The sequence below is a fragment of the Tiliqua scincoides genome, chromosome 1 (genome assembly GCF_035046505.1).
Source record: "Tiliqua scincoides isolate rTilSci1 chromosome 1, rTilSci1.hap2, whole genome shotgun sequence".
In the NCBI taxonomy this organism is placed as follows: Eukaryota; Metazoa; Chordata; class Lepidosauria; order Squamata; family Scincidae; genus Tiliqua; species Tiliqua scincoides.
The window spans coordinates 4,345,187-4,369,720 of NC_089821.1; the positions used below are offsets into that span (position 1 = coordinate 4,345,187).

At 45.7% G+C, this 24,534-nt stretch overlaps 1 protein-coding gene across 1 annotated transcript in view; it reads right to left on the reverse strand.

Annotated features, from left to right (window-relative positions):
* Positions 1–7,125, reverse strand: part of ARHGAP5 (Rho GTPase activating protein 5) — a 58,622-nt gene extending 51,497 nt beyond the window's left edge. The window contains 1 exon segment of the mRNA XM_066632864.1: positions 6,943–7,125. The gene's annotated coding sequence lies outside the window, so the exon portion shown is untranslated.
* Between the last annotated feature and the right edge of the window lie 17,409 nt (positions 7,126–24,534).

Genomic DNA, 24,534 nt, shown 5'->3' on the forward strand with positions numbered 1-24,534 from the left:
TTTTATCAATGAAGAAAGCTTTCACTAATCTGAAAACTGACCACCTAAAAGCTTTGGATATACCAAATTTTTATTTAGAGCAGTATCATTTCCACAAGGTCTGAATATGTGCTACATAACTACTGAGTTCAGAGAGATACTGTACATAAAAACTTTACCAATTCTTCATGCCAATTCACAAGTTTCTAAATCGACAAGTGCAAACTCAGACATATAGAACACCATATGGGAAGGAAAAATCATGTATATAACGTGACAAGTAGCCCTATGGCAACAGAGTTGGGAAACAGCCAAGAACAGCAATGAGATAGATTGTTTAAAGGATTATTAGTGCAATATGCAATCATTTTTCTTCCCTAGTTGCTTATTAGAAGAAGGAGCAAGCTACCAAAGTGTCTTAACAGTCATTATCTAAAATGTTGCTCCCTGAGCTTAACATTGTTCTGAAAACTGAAATTCTTTATATTACTAAACAAAAACCATATATTGCAGAAATCTGATGCTCTGCTATATACCTAGTACAGATGTAACACAGTCAACTACTAACAATGGCTAAGTAATTGGAAGCAGGCCACAGGATTGCAAGCTTTCCTTAAGTTATCCCCACTAGGTTTAACCATGGCTAATGGTTACATCAGTAGCAATGTTAGCCAAGGTTAGGAATCAACAAGATTCCTAATTAATCCAAAATGCAAATAGGGGCCTCTGTATGGACTTCTCCAAGGTGACTAAAAATACTGATCAACCCATGCAAAAATCCTTCAGACATGAATAAGATTCACGAGAACTCACTGGTTTTATAAATGTAATTTCAGAACTTATAACTAAGCATTTTATTTACATACTTACAATGGTAAGTTTATCTTTGTGCTATATAAAGGATATTATTATTATCATTAAAGTTTAACAATTTGTCAAGTACATCATCTGGTTATCTCAAAATTAACTTCAAGTTTGTGTTGCTGCATCTCTCAAAGTTTGCCTTTTTAAAGAAAGTAGAATCATATATTGATTCAACAAAGTATATGCAACCAGTTTTTGACAGCAGGCACCCTACTTGTAGAACACAATCAACAATAACTCTCAACCAACAACCATAATCTCAAGTAGTGACATTTGTTGTTGTTGGCAACCTTCAGTCTCGAAAGACTATGGTATCGAGCTCTGAAAAGTGGTTCTGGAACAGCGTCTAGTGTGGCTGAAAAGGCCAATCTGGGAGTGACAATCCCTTCCACACCGGGAGCAAGTGCAGTCTGTCCCTGGTCTGTCTCCCTGGCTGTGGGCCTTCCTTCTTTGCCTCTTTGCCTCAGACTGTTGGCCAAGTGTCTCTTCAAACTGGGAAAGGCCATGCTGCACAGCCTGCCTCCAAGCGGGCCGCTCAGAGGCCAGGGTTTCCCACTTGTTGAGGTCCATCCCTAAGGCCTTCAGATCCCTCATGCAGATGTCCTTGTATCGCAGCTGTGGTCTACCTATAGGGCGCTTTCCTTGCACGAGTTCTCCATAGAGTAGATCCTTTGGGATCTGGCCATCATCCATTATCACAACATGACCGAGCCAACGCAGGCGTCTGTTTCAGCAGTGAATACATGCTAGGGATGCCAGCTCGTTCCAGGACTGTGTTGTTTGGAACTTTGTCCTGCCAGGTGATGCCGAGGATGCATCAGAGGCAGCGCATGTGGAAAGCATTCAGTTTCCTCTCCTGTTGTGAGCGAAGAGTCCATGACTCGCTGCAGTACAGAAGTGTACTCAGGACGCAAGCTCTGTAGACCTGGATCTTGGTATGTTCCATCTGAGTGGTGACATTATTTCTCATTAAAGTAGTTAACTACTGCAACGTACAAGCATTTATATGATCCAACAAGTTCATATGTTGCTAGTAGTAAGGAAAGGATATGCAAATATGACTGGCATATGCCAACACTAGTTACTACCTGCCCCTTCCTCTGAATGTCTGGTAGAATATAAGAACCTTGTCAATCTCCAGGTTTCCCATTTTCCACAACTTCAAAAAGAATATTCTTTCATTGCATGCCAGACACAAAAGGCCAATCCACTCCAAGTCATCTGGCATACACAGATAGTTCAGGGGAAATGGGTCTTGTCTCACTTCAGCCAAAGTTTAGGAGAAAGTCAAGTTTAAGGACCCAATCCAATTCAACTTTCCAGTGCCAATACAGACACAATGCAGCACTGAGGTAAGGGAACAGACATTCCTTTACTTAGGGAGGCCTCCCCCACATGCAGTGCATGTCTCACTGATACAACTGCATAAGTGCTGGAAAGTTGGATAGGACTGGACCCTAAGGCTCTCTCTCTGCTTCCAACCTTTTCAAAGCCTATACAAACAACTATTTTGTACCTCACAGCAGAAATTAAGGTAGAAGAGACACATACTTTTTGGCTTTCTCCTAAGTCAAACACAGAGATAGACTCTCAATCCCTCTCATTTCACATAAACCCTGCAATTCTATACAAGCTGGCAAGTCAAACACCTAAGCTCTGCCACTCTGATTTTAAACATATTACAGATTTCACTTTGTACTTGCCAAAACCTCTATAGTGTCAGTTCAGAGCAAAAACGGCTCAATCCTTTCCCAATTATCATCACCATGTTAAATGGAAGAAAACCTAGCTATTTAGTTGCATGTGTTCCATTCACAATTCATGATGCTGTGCTTTTTTTTATGCCATTTTAGCACAGGTACTTTTGGCACCAAAGTTTCAGAAATGAAGTATGAATAAGTTCTTAGAAGTTAAAAATTATATATATGGCAAATTTGCCAGATCAAATACTTCAAATGTCTGGATTCTTGGAAGAGTTTATAACCATTTTGCACAAATCAAAACACTTAATTAGCTTAGGGTTGTGGTTCCCAAACTGTGCGCCATGGCGCCCTCAGTCACTGTGGCAAACTCACAGGGACACTGTGGATGTCCCCGGTGGCCTTCACAGCACTCCTGGGTGCTACCATTTTGGATCATGCAAGAGCTTATGTGATCCAAGATGGTGATGCCTGAAAGAGACAAGAAGAGGCCACTACGAAAGAAGGGTAAATTTGGAAACAGCTGGATTAATGTATCAAATTAAAACATTTCGTGTATTATATTATAGGTTTCAGAGATTATGCACATTGCTAATTTAGTTGCTTTAATATTACATTTTCCTATTTATAGTGATCTTTCATACAGGACTATGTCAGACCTACCAAAGAAAAGAATTCTATACAGCAGAAATCTGTGCTGTCAGTTAATTCACTGTGTGTACATAATGCTGTCAAAAATACAAAGAAAACAAAGCTGCTTCTTTCCTTTTCTGTTTATAATCTTTTGGCTACAAGTTAGACAATAATTAAGGCTGCAATCATATACACACTTACCTGAGAGTAAGTTCCAATGAAACTTACTTTTGAGTAGGCATGCATAGGCTTGTGCTATAAGGCATCTTACTAAGTTGTAAATTATGACACACACACACACACCCCAAATATTACAAGCAATAACTAATTTAAGCAACAGGCAAAACTCACTTTATAGAACTAAAAATAAATTAGTATAACTAATTTAAATATAGGCTGCTATGCCTGTCTAGTCAGTTTCTCTGTTCTAATGGAACTGACATTAAACACAGAAGAAAAACAAATAGTATTATTCGAAGACATAGGATGGCATCCCACTGAGAGCTTCCTCCAGAAACAGAAGGGATCCTTAAGCATGTGAACAGAACTCTCAATGGTGGAAACACTGGATGCTATCCATGTTTCACCACGTCATAAATTTATGTCATACTGCTTGAAGTAGAGGAATCTTACAATAGCACCAGAGAGACACTGCAACAGTGTTACTAGTAAATATGCCAGAACAAATATTTAGGATATATTTGCTACTGTGCTTATGAAGTTAAATGTCAGCAGATCATCTGACAGCACATGCTGTAAAGATACTTCTGAACATTTGTATTAGCCTAATAATAAGCAGCTAATCTAGAACTGATACTGATGAAACTTCAATACAATCCTCTCATGAGAGTATTCTGAAATGAGCAGTACATGAACTGTGGGCTATACTATTACTAAATAAAGTCTCAGTGAAGAACTGAAACTTTTGCTTGAATTCAACACAGAAGCAACAAAACATTATAAGCATCACACTTGGGAAACCTGAAATAAATTCTTAAAATATGTTTCAAGTTCATTGTTGGTATTGCTCAGCTCAGGAAACCATCAGCAACACACTACCATGATCTTAAGATTCCTTGTTGTAAATACTATTGGTAATTGAACACAAGTATTTGGATTAGGCTTTATACCACAGCACACTTTTGCTACTATAAAAAGTATTTTACTGAAACTATTTTCTTTTATAACAACTATTTAGCTGATGTACCTGTCCGACAGGTAATAAGTTTTAACATAAGAATGAACTAGTTAGTACCTATATAAAACTGGGCAATGTGACAGAAAAGTTACGTTTTAGAGACATAATTCTATGCATGTTTTCTCAGCAATAAGTCCCACCAAGTTGAGTGGGACAGAACCTCCTACTAAGAGTGCTCAGGACTGCCTTAAACTGCAGTCCTTAGTATTCTTATGAGGAAGTTAGTGGAACTGCTCAGTAAACAGCTTTAGAACTCCACTATAACTGATACAGCATGAGCTTTTTATAGATAAGACTCTGCTTCATAGATACAAGACATTAGGGCAATGCAGCTACACTAGATAGTGTACAGTACATTCCAATCCTCAGTATGGTTACTGTGAACCTTTAGCAATATGTCAGTATAATCTCTTAATCACAAAAATATTTATCAAAAAAGCTCACAGAACTGCATATTTAAATATATACCATTAAATTCACTTACTTGAATACCTATCTGCAGCAGTCACTAGTATTTTTGACCCCCCACGTACACACAAAGTACAGTGCTAAAAGAGGAAGTGAATTGTATACATCAGACAAATACAACCTAGCTTCCCATTCATTTTACATGAACATGAATACAAATGCCTTAATTCTTTTCAAAAAGAAAGGACCTTCCAAACACACATCTAAAATGGACGTGCAATTGATCCACAAATGTTTGAATCCATTGTACAGCCTGACTGTGCAGCACAGACTTAAAAAAATGATCTCTGCCAATTGCTGGTATCTAAGCAAGAGGGAAAATACACTAATTATGTATGAGTACCTAAACTTAACATGCACACCCACCCGCTGGCCTATTTTGGTCTTGATTTAAAACATTTTCCTCCTACTTTCCAGGCAAATCCTTAACACTGTATTTGCTGAAAGGATCACGTACAACAGGACACAAGGAAAGGTTTCTACACCTCCTGGAAAGAGAACAAGTACAAAATGGACTGCTCCGATTGAAGTCCTGGGCATAGCAGGCAGCTTTCTGCATCCTTCCCCCGAACTTATTATGTGCTTCACCACCTTCTGACTGTCATCCCCCCCCCCACTTCTTCCACCCTAGTGCTTTCCGCTGATGGGAGGAAATCCAGGCAAGAAATAACACGAAGAGATGTATAATCAAGAAGAGATGTATAATCAGCAGCACAGCCTGAGCAACCCGTGTTTCAGAAGCATTAAAGGGAGGTGATGGGAGGGCTTGCAGGGGAGAGCGTAGGCCACTTTTGCACCTTTGGAGAGTAAAGTTTGCTAGGGAGGGATATGGGGAGGAGGCCCAAAGAGAACAAGAGGGGGAGGGAGGGATGGAGAGGGGAAGGAAAAGGGGGGAAAGAGAAAAGATAGGAATGCATAGGAGGAGGGGGTGGAGAGGTGGGGGGAACAGGGAGCAGATTATTCCCTGCCCTCCTCCTTTCTCAGTGGTGCAGCTACAGCAGGGGCAAAGCACTAAGTTCTGTGGGGAGCATCACCTCTGTGTGCAAGTGGCCCCTCCCCCTCAAAGCCATTCTGGGTAGGGGGGCAAAACAGAGGCATTCCATCTCCATTTTGCTCCCCCACCCAAAACAGCTGAGGGGGAGGGGCTGCTTGCACACTGAGGTGAGGCTCCCTACAGAACTTAGGCTGCAATCCTATCCACAATTACCCGGGAGTAAGCCTCGTTGACTATAATGCGACTTATTTCTAAGTAGACATGCCTAGAATGGGGCTCTTAGGCTGCCACCCTATCCACACTTACCTGGGAGCAAGCCTCGTTGACTATATTGGGACTTGCTCCTGAGTAGACATGTATAGGATGGGACTCTGCGGCTGTCATTCTATCCACACTGACCTGGGAGTAAGCCCCATTGACTATAATGGAGCTTACTTTTCTAAGTAGAGGTGCCTAGGATGGGGCTCTGAGGCTGCCTGCTAGCCTCACTGAACTGGGAGTAAGCTTCTCTAAGGGCTTCTCTCCAGGGCTTCTCTCCAGGGCTTACTTCTCTAAGTGGATATGCATAGGATGGGGCTCTGAGGCTGCCACCCTAGCCACACTGACCTGGGAGTAAGCCTCATTGACTATAATGGGCTTGCTCCTGAGTAGACATGCATAGGATGGGCTCATAGGCTGCCACCCTATCCACACTTACCTGGGAGTAAGCCCCACTGACCATAATGGGAGTTCTGAGCAGACAGACACAGGATGGGGCCCTTAGTGCTCCCCCCCAGCCTCGCCACTGCTCTCTGTCTCTCTCTTCTCAGCGACCAGCTGGCAGCCACAGAGCCTGACCGGGCAGGATCAGACCCTTCGCGCCAGCTGAGGCCTTCCTCCTCACCTGCCTGGGACGAGCGAGAGGCGCAGCCAGCCCCCTCCCCGGGGCGTGTAGGTGCGGGCAGAGCTCGAACAAGGGAGGGGGAGGGCCGGAGAGCCCCCGCCGCAGCGCCGCCCGCCCGGCTCCGAGGCTGCTGCGGCAGCTGCTGACGGGCTTGGGTGTGGGGGGGCCAGCGCTGGGGGGGCTGAGGCGAGGGGGGGCCGGGGGGGCTCATCGCTCTCCCTACCTCGCTGGCGGCTCCCTCACGGCGGCATTCCCGGAACTCTCCTCGTCGGACCGCAGCCCGCCTCGCCGCCAACTCCCGGCCTTACCCCATCCCCTCAGCGCTCGCCCGGGTAATGGCGGCGGCCGAGCCTGGGTCCCCGGCACTGGCTGAGCCGCGCTCTCTCCTTCCTTCCCTCCCTCAGAGAGGCTCTCGCGCCCTCCTGCCCCTCCCCCACCGCCAACTTTACCTCAGCGGCGCTGCCTCGCCCTCCCCCCACCCGCACTCGTCTCTCCCTCTCGCGCTCCCGCCGCCGCGGCTCAGCGCGCGCTCGCGCCCCCGTCGCCACTGCGCATGCGCACACGGGGAGGGGGGGCAGAAAGAGCCCTAGTCGACGTTTCCGCTCCTTTCCACCAGGCAGGGCGCTCGGTCGTCAGGTGGAAGCCCCGCCCACGCACCAGGCGCGCAGCAGGGCAGCGACCAATCAGGAGGCGCGGGAGCGCGCGACCGAGCTCTCGGCCTCTTCTCCCCTCTGTTGGCCGAAAGCGCCTCAGAAGGGGGGAGGGAGAGAAAGAGGCGGTGGCGGTTGGCAGTCCGCGCCTCAGCACCCCCACCCTTCCCCCACCTGAGGGGTGACAGTGAGGGAGGCCTGAGTCGGTTCCTGTCACCCTGAGGGGAGTTCACTGCTCATGAGGGGCACCTCGCCCAGTGCGACTCTCCAGGATGATGACCACACCAGGGAGGTGCACTGTGTGAGGTGAGGCAGTGCCTCCCCACTGGAGTTGTTTGAAAAGCGCCACCACCGCCTTGTGAGGCGCTTAAGCACACTCAACCCTTTTCAAACGACTCCATTGGGGAGACTCTGCCTCAACTGCCTCACTTCACACAGTGGTGGCGCTTTTTGAATCACTTTGGTGGGGAGGCTCTGCCTCAGCTGTCTCACCTCACACAGTGGTGCTGCTTTTTGAAACACTCCGGTGGGGAGGCACTACCTCAACTGCCTCACATCACACAGTGGTTGCACTTTTCAAAGCACTGTAGTGGGGAGGCTGTGCCTCAACTGCCTCACTTCGTACAGTGGTGGTGGCACTTTGGCGGTGGCACTTTGGCACTTTGGCGGTGGCACTTTGGCACTTTGGTGGTGGCACTTTGGTGGTGGTACGTTGGCTTGGTCATGTCGTGAGAATGGATGATGGCTGGATCCCAAAGGATCTCCTCTATGGAGAACTCGTGCAAGGAAAGCGCCCTACAGGTAGACCACAGCTGCGATACAAGGACATCTGCAAGAGGGATCTGAAGGCCTTAGGAGTGGACCTCAACAGGTGGGAAACCCTGGCCTCTGAGCGGCCCGCTTGGAGGCAGGCTGTGCAGCATGGCCTTTCCCAGTTTGAAGAGACACTTGGCCAACAGTCTGAGACTAAGAGGCAAAGAAGGAAGGCCCACAGCCAGGGAGACAGACCAGGGACAGACTGCACTTGCTCCCGGTGTGGAAGGGATTGTCACTCCCGGATTGGCCTTTTCAGCCACACTAGATGCTGTGCCAGAACCACCTTTCAGAGCGCGATACCATAGTCTTTCGAGACTGAAGGTTGCCAATACAAGGTGGCACTTTTCAAACAACTCCGGAGGTGAGGCTCTACCTCAACTGCCTCAAACAGCGGTGGTGCTTTTGAAACACTCCAGTGGGTAGGCTCTGCCTCAACTGCCTCACCTCACACAGTGGTGTTGCTTTTCGAAGCACTCCGGTGGGGAGGCTCTGCCTCAACTGCCTCACCTCACACAGTGGTGGTGGTGCTTTTCGAAGGACTCTGATGTTGTGTGAGGCACTTTGCATGTTGGTTGTCAGGACTTGGGCACCACACAAGGCGATGGCACTTTTCCCACCCACCACATGTCCCTGCCTTTCTCCCACACCAAAGGGGTCTCACGGCAGCTAACAAAATGAACATAAAATCAATATAATATATAAAAAACAATTAAAACATTAAAACAAACACCCTGGATCGCAACTATTAAAACATAAATCATTCAAAAGCGCCAGCAGCCCCCAATATCAGTGAAAAGCCTTCATGAATAATGAGGTCTTTAAATATAGTTAAACTTCACATGCTGAAAGTGAATCTTATTTTACTTTTCCACATTTCTATTCCACATTTGTATCCCTGAAGTAACTATTTTCAGCGTCCAGAATGCCTTACAAGGCCTCCAGAAGGCCAAGGAGGCTGCACGCATCTTTCCCGGCCCTCAGAACGCTGTCTGGGGGCTGAAAATAGTCGCTTCTGGTTTTCAACTAAAAACCTGAAGTAATGATTTTTGGCCTCCAGAAGGGGGCAGGGGAAGGTGCATGTGGCTTCCCTGGCCCTCAGAACACTTGGAAGGGGAGAGCCGCACCTCTAGGTGGCAGGGGGGGTGACACCCATATGTGTGCCCCAGGCAGGGCAGTGACCAGGAGCGCCACTGTCCTGAAGTTTGAACTGTTACAGGGGCACTTTCTCAACCACGACAGATTATCACAATGTTTTTGTTTTTTTTTAAATTTAACCTCTACAACTCAGATTTTGATTAAAACTGCTGTACTGGATTATCTCACATGTCAGAGTCACTGGTGTGAATAAAAATTTCCTATGCCTTATATATATATATTGGCAACCTTCAGTCTCGAAAGACTATGGTATCGCGCTCTGAAAGGTGGTTCTGGCACAGCGTCTAGTGTGGCTGAAAAGGCCAATCCGGGAGTGACAATCCCTTCCACACTGGGAGCAAGTGCAGTCTGTCCCTGGTCTGTCTCCCTGGCTATGGGCCTTCCTTCTTCGCCTCTTTGCCTCAGACTGCTGGCAAAGTGTCTCTTCAAACTGGGAAAGGCCATGCTGCACAGCCTGCCTCCAAGCGGACCGCTCAGAGGCCAGGGTTTCCCACTTGTTGAGGTCCACTCATAAGGCCTTCAGATCCCTCTTGCAGATGTCCTTGTATCGCAGCTGTGGTCTACCTGTAGGGCGCTTTCCTTGCACGAGTTCTCCATAGAGGAGATCCTTTGGGATCCAACCATCGCCCATTCTCACGACATGACCAAGCCAACGCAGGCGTCTCTGTTTCAGCAGTGCATACATGCTAGGAATTCCAGCACGTTCCAGGACTGTGTTGTTAGGAACTTTGTCCTGCCAGATGATGCCGAGAATGCACCGGAGGCAGCGCATGTGGAAAGCGTTCAGTTTCCTCTCCTGTTGTGAGCGGAGAGTCCATGACTCGCTGCAGTACAGAAGTGTACTCAGGACGCAAGCTCTGTAGACCTGGATCTTGGTATGTTCTGTCAGCTTCTTGTTGGACCAGACTCTCTTTGTGAGTCTGGAAAACGTGGTAGCTGCTTTACCGATGCGTTTGTTTAGCTCAGTATCGAGAGAAAGAGTGTTGGAGAGCGTTGAGCCAAGGTACACAAAGTCATGGACAACCTCCAGTTCATGCGCAGGGATTGTAATGCAGGGAGGTGAGTCCACATCCTGAACCATGACCTGTGTTTTCTTAAGGCCTTATAGTTTTCAAAGTTTGGGGTGAAACTTAGGAAAATGAATGAAAATACATTCATGATGCATCATAGAATGTTGAAATTTTAGACCTCAAATTTTTAAGCAATGTGGACTAAAGTTACGTCTGGGGTCCCTCCGGGATTAGGGGCCCTGAAGTTTAAGCTTCATTAGTTCGATAGTAAATCTGACCCAGGGCAAAGGCATCCAACGTGGTCGTGCAGAGCTGTCCTATTTTTGTTAATGTACTTTGTTGTTATTTTAAGTATTTTACAGTGCTCTGCAGCTGACAAGAAGTAAATTTAATGGAATTTTTAGACTTTTAGGAATTTAATGTTTTTTACTGCTTATTTTTATATTGTTCTGTTTATATTGCTTGTTTTATATTGCCTGTTTTTATTTGTTTTATATATTGTTTTTAAGTGGAAATTATCACTTTTTGTATGTTTAATATTATTGTTGTTAGCCACCTTGGGTGCCCTTTGAGGAGAAAGGCGTACAAATCAAATAAATAATAATAATTAATCCCACTCCTTGAAACAGGCCTCCCCCCAAGTAAGTGTATTTAGGATTGCAGCCTTAGCAAGAGGACCTTCTTATCTTCAGGTCAATTCTAAATATATTTCCTTACAAAGTGAGTTTCACTGAACTCAACAGGCCTTCCTAACAATGCCCCTCCCATGCCTATGCACTGTATAGGATTATAGGACCAATTTACCTCAGAATGCCAGATGCAACAATGGCACCGGGATACAGGTCTTGTGTGCTTCCTGAGGCATTTGGTGGGCCACTGTGAGATACAGGAAGCTGGACTAGATGGGCCTATGGCCTGATCCTGTTCTTATGTCCTATCCAACTTTCCATTGCTGATGCAGCTAGCTGTTCCAATGGGGTGTACGCTGGATCCTGCAATGGGAGGGCAGTCATGGAGGATTCCACAGGGTAAGGAAATGTTTATTCCTTTAACTTGGGGCTGCATTGCAACTGCATCAGTGCTGGAAAGATGGTTAGGAGTTGGCCCCTAGGCATGTTAACAATAGTAGGTTCCTGCAGCAGGGAAGTGTTTCCCTTTTATAGCATCTGCCTTGTCAATGATTTAGCAATGTGAACACTTCAGATGAACTGCTTTGCTGTTGGGGTAAAGAGCCGCTTTTGGGAGCTTAGATAGGAACATAAGAACATAAGAACAGCCCCACTGGATCAGGCCATAGGCCCATCTAGTCCAGCTTCCTGTATCTCACAGCGGCCCACCAAATGCCCCAGGGAGCACACCAGATAACAAGAGACCTCATCCTGGTGCTCTCCCCTACATCTGGCATTCTGACTTAACCCATTCCTAACACAAGAGTCTCCCACATCTAAACCCAACAACAACATGGCAAGGGTGTAAAAGTCAACCAAAATGATCAGAGGATTGGAACACTTTTCTTGCAGAGAAAGGCAGCAACATTTTGGGCTATTTAGTTTGGAAAAAAAAGGTGAATAAGTAGGTAGAGAGAGAAAAGTTTTTCTCTCATAATACTAGAACAAGGACTCCTCCACTAAAACTGATTGGCAGAACAAAAGGAGGTTCTACTTCCCATACCAAATAATTTTCTTGTAGAACTCCTTGCCACAAGATGGGCAGTGCCTACTAGCTTGAAGGACTAAAAGGGAATTGGGTAAATTCATGAAGGACAGGTCTACCAATGGCTGCTCATCACAATGGCTATGTACTGCCTCTGGGTTCAACAAAAGTATGTCTTTGAATACCAGTTGCAAAGTAGCAACCGCAGGAGAGAAGTATGCCTTTCTATTCTTTATGCAAGCTTCCTGGAGGCAGGTGGTGGACCACTGTGGGAAACCGCATTGTGGGCTAGATGAGGAATTCAGTAGGGCTTTTCGTATGTCCTTTCTTTCTAGTCACTGCACAACACTGGCTCATTTATGGTCAAAATACTCAGAAATTATTAATCCAAATTGCAATTGATACCCCACTAAGCAGGCATCGGTTTGCACAGTTCAAAGAAGTGCACCTCATCAGCATTTTATTCTTCGACAATAGTTCCACTGTTGCAAGGCTACTTCTCATGTTATCAGTGCACCTTGCACCCTGAAATAACAGTCTTTCTACAAAGAAATAATATGAAGACTTCACAAAAACTGACAACACCATCTTTTGCATGCTTACTTGGAAGTCAGCCTCACTATGTTTAACGGGACATGATATAATAATAATAATAATAATAATAATAATAATAATAATAATATACAGTATTTATATACCGCCTTTCTTGGTCTTTATTCAAGACTTTATTCAAGGCGGTTTACACAGGCAGGCTTTTTAAATCCACGCAGGGATTTTTACAAATTGAAAGAAGGTTCTCTCTTTCAAGAACCACCACATTCAAGATGTTACACTCCGATCTGGTTTAACATTCTGGCCTCCATCCTCCCACGCTCCGAGCAGATGGAACAGCTCAGCTGCAGCTTGCCAGCTGCTTCAAGGTCGCACGGTGCCGGTGGCCTCGAACTGGCGACCTTGTGGATGTTAATCTTCAGGCAAATGGAGGCTCTACCCTCTAGACCAGACCTCCTGATATGTGTACATAGGACTGCAATCTGAGTCATTTCTATATGCTTAGCCAGAAAATAGTTGAAAGAGTCTCTCATTGGTCAGAAGAGATTGATGAGATCAAAGTGTTAGGACAGGAGTTTTTGTAATATTTCATAAAATGTTAGATATTGGGTACAATGAAAAGAACGAGAAACCAAAATATTGCAGGAATGTCTCCTTCAGTTTCGCTGAAGTTTATTTAACAAAGGGCACAATCCTAACCAGGTCTACTCAGAAGTAAGTCCTATTTTGTTCTATGGGGCTTACTCTCAGGAAAGTGTGGTTAGGATTGCAGCCAAAGTGTATTTCCTTAACTCAAAACTGACCGATGTGTCTGAGTGTTGTGAGAGCTAATGAGGTGTTATTATGTGTGTTGTGTTGGCATCCTTCAGTCTCGGAAGACTATGGTATCGTGCTCTGAATAGTGGTCCTGGAACAGAGTGTCCTCTTCAGTGTGTGAAACCTGGGTAAAGAAGATATGGAAGATAGACCCATGCAGCAATTCCCCCCTCTCCACGTCGCTGAAATGGTCCAATGGAAAGGCAGAAGCCAATATGGTTGGTTCCAGCGGCGTCGCAGGAGTTGCCAGAACGTGACTGTATTCAGCCATGAACTGCCTCAGGGACTCCGGCACACAAAGTCAGTTGTGTTTTCTTTTTCTAGTTTTTGGCTATAGCTTTTGATAGAACACAGATATTTCAATGCGGTTGGTTTCATTACATTCTGCATTAAATTACACATCAAATGATATATAACATAATGGTATTATTCCTAACAACCACAGTTTTTGCGATTTTGGTCACTAGTGGTATCACACACACCCCTGAGGGTGGCACCCGATGCAGCCTGCCTCTGCCCCCACTAGCTATGCCACTGCATAGAATTGCTAGGAATCTTAGCACCCAGAGTTTAAGTACCTCTTTGAAAAATCTAAATTCATTAAGAGCATAGCATCCCCATGCCTCAGAACACCTCTGGAAGCGACTTCCAGTCATGTCTGGAGGTCCTTTGTATGTCCTCCAGCCACTGGTTTGGAACCCACAGTGGGTCAAATCTGTGGGTTCTGAATCTGCAGATAAGGAGGGCCCACTATATGCAAATAGTTGTTCACAGGGGCATTCCACTGTTGACATGCCAGGAAACAGTGCTGACCTGAGCCTGTCAGAAAATATGCGGCACTGTCTGAAAAAACTTGTATGAATGAGGCGTCCAGCAAATGAAAAGCAATTAACTGAAGCCATAATTGCTTCCTGCCACCACGTAATAGTGAAGGTAGAGCTTCAGACACTTGTTGCCTCAATGAGATGTCGCTGTGCTGCTGTTTTAAACAATAAGGCTACCCTACTAAATGCTGATAGTATTATAGATTTGTCATTATTCATTTATTTATTTAAAGAATTTTTATATGCTTTTCTAAAACTCAAAGCAGTGTTGCAGCACAACTTTTTTTTGTACTGCAGATGTTTGAATTCTATTTTTTTTTGTATTAAATTCAGCATTAAATTATGTTTTAATTGAAACAAACATTTCCATTTAGTGAAACAAAACAGTTCCTATAAGCCTGCAAATCTGCAAAACATGACATTTTCAAAAGATTTTCACAATTTTGGTCACTACTGTATGCTCAGCAGCAGCCATTTTAGCTGCACCATATTACTGGAGTAACACACTGTATTTTGTGAATCATTTCCCTTAGTTTTAGATGTTTAGCTGTTGGGGGCATAAACTAAAGAGATACCATTGATAGCATGTATATGATCAATATATACAATATACAGCTTCCTTGCTAATACAAGATTCCAATGACAAGATCATTGCCTTCATTTAATCACTGAGGGCACAATTCTAACCAGGTCTATTCAGAAGTAAGTCCGATTTTGTTCAATGGATCTTACTCTCAGGAAAGTGTGGTTAGGATTGCAGCCTAAATGATTTACTATTCTAATGTAATGATGCAAATGATTTTGGCATCCTTGAATAACAAAATGATCATTACTCTTTTCTCCATCATTAATCTTTCTATGTGCACAGTTAATATTTGTTCAGATAAAATCCATATAGTATAGTAAGTAAGTAGTACTTATAGTAAGTAGTAGCATAGATACAGGGGACACACACACAATAGTACTGCAAGTGCCACAACTCACTGTGTAAGCGACCCCTCCCATTTGGCACCAGAGCCATTCTGGGCAGCAACAGCAATGCACAGGAGCCTGGAATGGCTCCGACAGTGAGTGGGAGAGGCCTCTTACACAACACATTGTGGTGCCTGCGGTATTTTCCTCAGTGGCGCCCCCTGTAACTACATAACTGGCTGTAAGACCGTATAAGAAACTGGTATGCAAGATTCTGAATATCACAAAATTGCATTCTGGTTGGGATATGTCTTTCAAGGACAACTCTTCCTCAAGGTAGTTTTAATGATACTACTTGTTTTTGTTGTGGGAACTTGTGAGCATCTGAATAGAAAGTCATATCTCAAAGATTTCAGTACCATTGTTTTTCATAGTTGTCTGTACTCTGTATAAAAATAGTTTCTCCCTTGTTCAAAAGGTTTAATTATAATGTTCTTATCACTGGCCAGTTTTTCTAACATTCCTGCTACAGTACTTGGGAGAATGTCCCCATGAGATCTCATTGACCGCTAGGCAAGAACAAGAGCACAGGAAGCAATGGCATTTCTGCTGTCAGGGAGAAATGTCGCCACCTGGAGACCAGTGGGGAAAGAAGGGTAGAGGGAGCAATTGTGCTTTCACCACCTTACTTTTTCCATCATAACATGGGTTCCTCCAGTGTTCAGTCCCTCTGGGTTGCAGGCCTTGGCATGCGTCAGAGAAAGAATTATAACTCGACGTTGACACTGGAATTGAGTCAGGTTTGTTGAGCACTTGGACAGAACCAACATCTCAGCATAGGGCCTGACAAGCTTTCATACACCTGGCAACCCTTTTATATCATTAATGTTAACCAATTCCATCCTACCCCCACATTACTCAGCAAGTCCACTTCCTCTGTCACATATCACTGGGTGGAGCTAAGTCAGACACACCAACACAACCAGGACTGAACAGGTTGAAACAGGTAACAACAAAAGAGGAGCACCCGCACCAATAAAAAATGACTTCTCTTGTGTCAGCCCTGCCTTTTTTCGCCATCTCTTCCACACGTTTGCCCAAGCAGGTTTCCTCACCAGCACTGGTCCATGCAGATCTCCCAGCATCTGTGTCTTTTACTTTCTCTGTCACAGGTTTGCTCATGAAAGAGATGCCTCACTTCAGGCTTCCAGCACTGTTATACAACTAAGGGTGCAATCCAAACCTGTGCTGGAGCAGGCAAGCCAGGAGGCTTGCGCTGCATCCAATGCAGGTTCGTTGGGTGCAGCGGCTCAGCCACGGGCAAGGAGAAGCTCTTCCCCTTACCCGTGGGTAAGGGTTGCACGCCCCAATGGGTCTCCTCAGACCTGCACCATCTCTGGAGGTGGTGCAAGTCCAAGGAGAGTGGCGCGGCACAAAGCCGTTCCACTATCCCCGGGGACGGGGGTTAGGATTCGGCATAACCGCCAGGTCCCAGCCCCGACCGGGCTGCCCGCGCACCTGCCTTTGGGGCCGGGCTCCCCCCGCCCTCCCCCTGTCCAGAAATGCCCCCCGCCCCTCCCCATGTCTCCCCCACACCTACCTTTGCCGTTTGTGTCAGCTTCTGCCTGCCTCCATGTGTTGGCGCATGTAAATGCGCCGAAGCGGCTCCCAGCCACAGAGGCGCAAATGTGCTTTACGGCACATTTGCGACCCTCCTATGCCAGCCCAAGGGACTTGGGCTGCCATAAGGCGCACTTTGAAATGTGCCCCAACCCAAGAATCGACCTAAGATCTTGCATAACCAATATATCTGAATTCCACCACCTTTTTGGCATTGGTCTCTCAGGTTCAGAGTAGAACAGGCCTAACCAAGGGTCTCTGCAGCAGGACCGAACTGTTAGGCCTTGCAGTCAACTTTTGGCCTACCTCTTAGTCCAGTTATTTTCAATCTTTTTCATCTCATGGCACACTGACAAGGCACTAAAATAGTTAAGGCACACCATCAGGTTTTTGACAATTGACAAGGCACACCATGCTGCCTGTGGGGGGGGGGGATCACTTCCCCATTGGCCCTACTAATAAATAATCTTCCCCCAAATTCCTGTGGCACACCTGTGGACCACTTGCAGCACACCAATGTGCCATGACACAGAGGTTGAAAATGGCTCTCTTAGTCTTTACAGTTGGTCTTTTTAGTATATACGGTCGGTCCTTGTGAGGGAATCTGTTCCCAGACCCCTGTGGATACCGAAACCCACAGATAATCGAATCCACTGGTCAGGACCATCAGAGGACCTCTGGACACATTTCCTTGCTAAACCAGAAGTGCATCTCAGAAGGTTCCGTCAGGCCTTCTGAAGTGTGGGGAGCTTGTGCATGGCCTCCCTGAATCTCAGAAGACCTACCAGACATGACCAGACGTTACGTCCAGGAGGTCCTCTGAAGTCCTCCATCGCAGGCCTGCAATTCAAGGTAAGTCAATTCTGTGGATCACAAACCTGCAAATGGTGAGGGCAGACTGTACACAGTATATAACACTTTTGAGCAAAATAAGTTGATTACAGACTTTATAGCCAAATGTTTTGTGATAGCTATTGTGACTCAAGCAGAAATGAAATAAGTTAGTATTGGTAATTATTCTGGATCTGCTGGTGATTATCTTTTTCCATATTTAGTAATGATTCTCACTTTTTATGATATGAGTCCATTTAATAAATTATGGATCAATTGTTTTCTGGAAAGCATTTTTCAAAGGCACCCATTTTTCTACCACGGTGCCATGGCACACTGGTGTGTCGCAGATGCTCTGTTACTGTGCCGTGGGTGTTTGGGGGAGGATAATTTGTTAGTAGGGCCACTGGGGGATGCAAGCCCCTGCTGTCAGTGTGGTGTGCCTTGTCAATTGTCAAAAAACTGATGGTGTGCCTTGACAATTTTAGGGCCTTGTCAGCATGCTGTGAGATGAAAAGGGTTGAAAATTGTTGTTCTAAGGCCTGTTGATTGTACTATTACAGAATTATTACATTACTCTTGTTTTCTATACATTTACTAAACAACAGCGATTTTAACTTGAGTGCAACTGATTTTTCTAGGCTCAGTCTGCAGCTGAATGACACACGCACTCCACACATTCCTTTTTCCGAAAGCTATCACACTCTGTTCCACCCTTTTACATCGTATTGTACCAGAAGGTCAGGATGATTATTTCAGCAAAAATGAATGACCTTCCAGATAAAGGGGTTCAATGAGATCAGAGCAATAAAGAACCTTTATATTTTTAAGAAAACATATTTAGCAATGCTTCAACACTATGACAATCCAGAATTGATTTACTCAACTGTACATAACAGCAATTGCATTCCAAGAGAGAAATTAATCATACATATCCTTTTATGGAACAAGTGATGTCATATTTTTTTTGTTTCTCCTATTGTTTTTTTAAGAACCTCTTTGAATTTGTTGTGGTTGTGCAAATAGTCCAGTTTCCTACATAAAGACAAGAATGATTTATTTCTCTTATTGAGCAAAAGAATATGGAATGAAGTATGTAGGGGTTTTAAATGGACAGTAGCATGTTGTGGAGGTGGTATTGCAACTTTGCTTCCAGCTGTAACAAAGTTACTATTATTAGAGGAAAGTACTTAATAACATCAAAATGATTGATAAAGGAATTACATATTTAAACTTGTATTTATCAATCTATTTTCTACAAAGTACCTTTTGGCCCTAAGAACATGTCAGGGTAAAAAAAATCAATTTATGAAGTTTACTTTTATTTTTGCCGTTCCTAACTGGTGCTAGAGCAGCAGGAACCACACTGCCCCCACAGTGCTGGGAAGGAGCTGACTGGTGGTCTCCTTGAGGTAAGGGGACTTTGTTCTACTTACCCTGGGTAAAGACCCATCTTGCGCAATGGGGCTACTTGGATCTGCGCCAGTGAAGTGGCTGGTGCAAGCCTGAGAAGTCTCATGTCAAGCCAAGGAAGGGGGATGGGAACTGGCATGTGCTGCTACCACCAAGCCTACCCCCCTCCCGGGTCTGATCTACCCCAGCCCTGCCCTCCCCCGCCTCTACACTACCTGACAGGAGTTTATTGCTCTGTTGGATGCTCCATTGGGATCCAGTGCTGGCAGGGTGGTGCAGGCCTTCCCACAAGCACTCCTTACTCACAGGGTGTTGCATAGCACTTTATGGTGCTTTTGCAACACCCTAAGCTGGCAGAGCAGTTACTGAACCAGTAGAAGTGCCAATTAGGATTGTACTGTGAGGGCCCAATCCTATCCAATTTTTCAGTGCCAGTGCAGCCATATCAATGGGGTGTGTACTGCATCCGGTGGTGGGGAGGCAGTCACAGAGGCCTCCTCAAGATAAGGGAATGTTTGTTCCCTTCCATTAGGAATGCATTGCGGCTGCACCGGTGCTGGAAAGTTGGATAGGATTGGACCCTGAGTCTCTAATATAAATAAACGTTGGCCCCAATCCGATCCTCCACCTGGGCAGCACTGTTTGCTCGTGTGCTGCCCAGGCAATGGCCATTGCAAATGTACCGTAACGCACATTGCAGCAGCTGAGAGGGGGAAGGTGCTGGCAGAGAGGCTTGCACCGCTTGACTCCGGTTCCCTCTGGCGACAGCAAGAGTAGCGTGAGCGCATGCCGGATGGCAGAGAGGCGTTCTGGGGCGGAAGGAGAGCAGGGAATATGGGTAGGGGATGTTTCTGGGTGGGAAAGGACAACTCGCAGGGCAATTCAAGTCCGAGAAGGGGGCAGGGATGACAGCAGGGTCTGCTGCTGGATCCTATCCCCCCCCCCCCCACACACTTGAAAACCCAACAAGGGCTACTCAAATCTGCACCAGTGATCTGCAACCCATAGGAGCTGCAAGGGCACTACATGGAGTGAGGGAACTAAGGGAACCAATGTTCAGACCTCTGGCTGCTGCTCTGACCTCACAGGGAAGTTTAGGAAGTACTGGGCTCCCCTTGTATTGTATGCTCACATAACCCAAAGCATCATCACAACCCAGGAAACAACTGTGCTGTGCTCTATCACCACGGGGCAGTAGTTCCCAAACTTTTTAGCACAAGGACCCACTTTTTAAAATGACACTTTATTGGGACCCACCTATGTTTACCAGACTTTTTTTAAAAAAGGGGATCTAGAAAGAAATAATACTTTATTTATAAGTAACAATAACCAGGAAAAAGACCCTCAAACTTTATCTCTATATTTAGACAGGCTTGCAAACTTCAGGAGCTCAGCTCCTTGCAGGGCAGTTAGCAGCTGTCTTGCAAATGTCAGGAGCTTCTTGCAGGGTAATTTGTAGCTCCTATATTTAATTTTTCAGTAGCCTCAGGGCTTGAGGCAATTACCTATCTGATCTTGAAAAGGTGCAAAAGAGAGCAACCAAAATGATTACTGGGTTGGGGCACCTTCTCTATGAGGAAAGGCTACAGTGTTTGGGCCTCTTCAGCCTAGAAAAGAGGTGCCTGAGGGGGAACATGATTGAGACATACAAAATCATGCAGGGGATGGACAGAGGGGTGCTCTTTTCCCTCTCACATAACACCAGAACCAGGGGACATCCACGAAAGTTGAGTGTTGGGAGAGTTAGGACACACAGAAGAAAATATTTCTTTACCCAGCGTGTAATTAGTTTGTGGAACTCTTTGCCACAGGAAGTAGAGATGGCATCTTGCCTGGATGCCTTTAAGAGGGGATTGGACAAATTTCTGGAGGAAAAGTTCATTATGGGTTACAAGTCATAGTAGGTATGTGCAAACTCTTGGTTTTAAAGGCAGGCTGCCTCTGATTGCCAGATGCAGGGGAGGGCACCCGACGCATATTGTGTCTTTTGTCTTGTGTGCTCCCTGGGGCATTTGGTGGGCCACTGTGAGATACAGGAAGCTGGACTAGATGGGCCTTTGGCCTGATCCAGCAGGGGTCTTCTTATGTTCTTATATCTTTCCATCGCCTTTTGGTGACCTATCAAAAATCAAGTCGCAACCCACCAGTGGGTCCCAAACCACAGTTTGGGAACCACTGCAGAGTAATGATAGCAAAAACCATCAACCTTGAAGGTTTCCATTTGTTTGTGGGATTTCTATCCTGCCCTTTTGGCTAACCACAAGGGTGGTAAATTTATTTATTTACAAAATTTATATCCTGCTTTCGCTCCCTGCCAGGCACTCAAAGCAGCACTCAAACAATATTAAAAAGACAAAGCAATAATAAATGCATCCCTATGGGAAGAATGACAACAAAAGAATCCAGATTTGGCAGCGTGTAATTAGAAACCTGTAAAAACAGTATGTTAAAAGGTCTGGGCTAATAAAAAGATTTTCACCAGGTGCCAAATGAATTCAAGCTCAGCATGAGATATATTTCTCTAGGGAAGACATTCCGCAAATGGGATGACATCTCAGAAAAGGTCGTACCACGTTCCCACCTGTATGATAAAATTACTGGTAAATACTGCCTGTATCACTGAGCTTATATCATGACAATTCAGATACTGTTTTATGAATTTCTGTAATTATTTAGCTATGTCTGAGTCTGAAGGTTGTTTTAATTCAACTTTTTCCTTGTATAAATCATGTTTCTTTTGTAAGTGCTTCTTTGCAGCGGTATGTGATCATTACAGATTTGGCAACGTGATCGCCCTGGAGCATTCTAGAAAGATAATCATGTCATCATAGTAAAATTCTCTCACGTGTTCATTTTTATTTTAGCATCAACATCTCTGTTTAATCTAATTTTTTTTTTCCTGGTTGGCAACCTTCAGTCTCGAAAGACTATGGTATAAGCCTACAGCACCCAGTATTCCCAGGCGGTCTCCCATCCAAGTACTAACCAGGCCTGACCCTGCTTAGCTTCCAAGATCATGGTATAAGCCTACAGCACCCAGTATTCCCAGGCGGTCTCCCATCCAAGTACTAACCAGGCCTGACCCTGCTTAGCTTCCAAGATCATGGTATAAGCCTACAGCACCCGGTATTCCCAGGAGGTCTCCCATCCAAGTACTAACCAGGCCTGACCGTGCTTAGCTTCCACGATCAGACAAGATCGGGCATGTGCAGGGTAACAGTTTTTTCCTGCTGAAATAGAATTCCACATTTTTCTTCCCTTCTCCTTGGCTGCTTATTGTTTGTAGCTTCTTTGAAATTAAACAATGGAATGTGACATTAGTATAGACCAGCAGTTTTCAACTGCTGTGCTACGGCACACTAGTGTGCCATGAGGCTGCCTCAGGTGTGCCGCAGTGCCAAGGAGTCAGACAGCAGCAGCAGCTGCTGCTCGTGCAGGAGAAGCGACTGCTTGGAGCCTCGCGCGGCAGCAGGAGAAAAAGGGGCAGCCGCGAAGGGGCTTGGACGCTCCTGCTGTTGCTGGTGCCTGTCCCGTGCACTGATTGGGCAGCCAGCCAGGCAGCTAGAGAAGCCTGGAAGAGCTCCCAGCTGGCGAGAACGTGGAGGGAGTGAGGGCGAGCGGTGAGAGCAAGGAGGGAGTGAGAGCGAGCCTGACAGTGGAAGCAGGAAGGAGCCAGAAGCAGCTGGCTGGAGCCTGGAGAGACCCTTTTCCCTGCCTGCAATGCCCCAAAGTGACCCTCCCTGTGTTGCCTCCCCTGGCAAAGCTTTGGCAGGAAGGGTGCTGGGCCACAATCCTATCCACACTTACTTAGGAGTAAGTCCCATTGACTATAATGGGGCTCACTTTTGAGTAGACATACAGAGGCTTGGTTGGTCGCACACTTTCTTGAATACATGAGCAGGCAAGTGATGCTTTTCTTCCCCCCCCCACCTCCTCCCCTCCTGCACACACATCCCCCATCATAATTGCAGTTAACCCCTCTGACTGCCCCCTCCCCGCCCCTCCCTCTTCCCCAACTTCCAAAGTCCAGCCAGTTGCCTCCCATTCTCTCTCTCTCTCCCCCCACCCCAGTGAATCCTGTACTTGTTTCAGCCACATCTCCTCACTGTCCCTCCAGTATGCTCAGTCTCATCTCTCTTTGCCAGCACCTCCTGGCATCTCAGAGCATATCGGTTGATAACAGTTTAAACACAGCTGCTTCAAAACATTGTTCTTCCTTTCCAGAAACCACATACACCTCCCTCTCCAAGCTTCTGGGGAATTTCTTTCCCAAGTGATCTAGGCTGCAATGTACCAACGTAGATCAATGTAGTGATCTAAGGCTGGAATCCTAAGCACACTTTCCTGAGAGTAAGCCCCATTGAACAAAATAGGACTTACTTCTGAGTAGACCTGGTTAGGATTGTGCCCTGCGTTATATTAATTAAATTAATTGTAACATAATAATGTAATTAAAAACTAGTAGTGTGCCTTGACAACTTTAGTGCCTTGTGAGTGTGCCATGGCTGGTATAGACTTTTGGTACTCAAAGTGTACTGTGAGCATTTCTAAGGAGGGAACAGCAGTTTTTAGGAAGTTGTTCTACTACGTACATACAGGAAAGGCAACAGGATGCAGGTATCTTCTCATGTGTGATCCCTGAGATATCTGGTGGGCCACTGTGAGATACAGGAAGCTGGACTAGATGGGCCCTTGGCCTGACCCAGCAAGGCTGTTCTCAGTGGCATAGCTAGAAGGGGTGCAGAGCACTAAGTTTTGCAGGAAGCCTCACTACAGTGTGCAAGTAGCCCCTACCCCTTCCCTTCTGAGCCTCCCCAGGCGGTGGGAACAAAACAAAGGTGTTAGCCTCCATTTTGCTCCCCCCACCCAGAATGGCCCCAAAAGGGACATCCACTAAAATTGAGTGTTGGGAGAGTTAGAACAGACAAGAGAAAATATTTCTTTACGCAGCATGTGGTTGGTCTGTGGAACTCCTTGCCACAAGATGGGGTGACGGCATCTGGCCTGGTCGCCTTTAAAAGGGGATTGGACAAGTTTCTGGAGGAAAAATCCATTACGGGTTACAAGCCATGATGTGTATGTGCAACCTCCTGATTTTAGAAATGGGTTATGTCAGAATGCCAGATGCAAGGGAGGGCACCAGGACGAGGTCTCTTGTTATCTGGTGTGCTCCCTGGGGCATTTGGTGGGCCGCTGTGAGATACAGGAAGCTGGACTAGATGGGCCTATGGCCTGATCCAGTGGGGCTGTTCTTATAAGGGAGGAGGCGGGCTCAATACATTTTCCATAGGGCTCACTACATTTTTCTGGTCAGCTGTCAGTTTCATAGCCCACCAACCATCAGGTTCTGACTCACTGGTGGAAATACTGTTCTATTCATTTCAGTAGTGCCAGGGAAAGTTTATCCATGAGGCCAACCAAAACTGTTGTATCAGGCAGCAGATCGGTGGAGTTTGTTTTTCTCTGTCCACCTCTTATCTCCACTGCTTCGCCTTCTCTTTCCACTCCATGAATTAGAGAAGGTAAAGGAACAGAGGGATAAAGGACATGTGGAGTGGAGGAG